Source organism: Elephantulus edwardii, unplaced genomic scaffold (assembly GCF_000299155.1).
Source record: "Elephantulus edwardii isolate Elephantulus edwardi_28Jun2011 unplaced genomic scaffold, EleEdw1.0 scaffold00011, whole genome shotgun sequence".
NCBI classification, from domain to species: Eukaryota; Metazoa; Chordata; class Mammalia; order Macroscelidea; family Macroscelididae; genus Elephantulus; species Elephantulus edwardii.
Window position 1 is genome coordinate 30,287,068 of NW_006399761.1, and position 1,533 is coordinate 30,288,600.

Genomic DNA, 1,533 nt, shown 5'->3' on the forward strand with positions numbered 1-1,533 from the left:
GAGTTGGAAACAACCTAAGTGCCCATCAACAAATGAATGGTTAGAGAAGCTGAGGTATATTCACACAAGGGAATTCTATAATACATTGAAAAACAAAGAACTCATGAAGTAGTCTACAAAATGAGTGACCCTGGAGGACTTTATGCTGAGTGAAATATCTCAGTCACAAATGGACAAATACTGCATAGTGCCACTGTTGTAAAGCAGGACTGACATCGAGGTTGGGGTGAAACTAAGGGGATTAATAATGTATGCAACATTGAAACAAATGAGGGAGAGAATTGTTTAAATGGAATATATTATTAGATATTATTGTCATGACAAGAGTCCAGAATGAAAGCTGCATAGTAGAGTGGACTGGGGGGGGGGGGCGAGATTGTATAAAAACGTTTTTGTTTGGTTTTTTTTCTGTTCACAGAGGAACTAGGTGAGAGGAGTGGGCAGCGAGGAAAGCGTGCAACAATGAATGAATGGAATTCCAAAGTCTCTGTTAACTTTCATTAAAATAATTTTTTTAAAAAACCCAACACACACCCCCCCCAAATAAAAAAGCACACTTACTCATTGCCTTACAGTTGCAACTGATCCATAGCTGACTCTCCATTAAGTGTCTGAGGCTGTAAACTGCACAGGTGAACATGGCCATTTTTTCTTCTCAGAACTGTTGATAGACTTCAAGTGCCAGAGAGACATAGCCTTTCATTTAGTAGTGTGAATTCCTATGAATTAGGCCCACCAACCTCCCTTCTGGTGGAAAAAAGAACAGTGAAACCTTATAAACAGCAAAAGAATGTGGTCTGAATAGTGTCTGAAGACAAGCTCCTTCAGATAGAAAGCATTTGAAATGTGACTGGGGAAGAGCTATCTCTCCAAAATAAAATGGATCTTAATGACAGGGATGGACTAAAGCTTTTCGTATTTTCACTTGAGGAGGTGTCAGAGCTCAAAATGGGAAAAAACAGTTACAACAAATCAATAATAACAAGGATGTGAAATGTACCATGTATAAATTTAGGAAACTGAAAGAAGTAAAAATGAAAATTGAACTTGTGAAAATTAACATACTAAGTGTTAACAAACTAAATGGACTGGTATTAGCCAATTTTTAATTGAAGGAAATCACTTTGCATTCTTTGTCACACACAAAAAAACACACCCCACTTTAAGTTCGTGTAACTCATCACCTATAGTTTCAATTCCTTCTTCCATCTTTTGCATTTTCTTCCATAGTTACTGACTGGGGAAAATTATTTGGCAATATCATCTCAGACAAAGGTCTCATAGGTTTATAGAATCCTACAGGGTCTCTAAAAAGAAAAAGACTAATAACACAATTTCAAAATGGACAAGAAACATGGAAAGACTTTTGACCGAGGAAGACATTTGAGCTCGGCTCCACAGTCAACACTCTTGGCACCAGCAGTCAGGAAATCAAAAAGTGTATCGCGATGGGAAAGTCTGCCGTTAGGGACCTCTCAAAGGTACTCAGGAGCAACAGTGTCTCTCTGGAGACTAAGGTGCACCTGATACAGG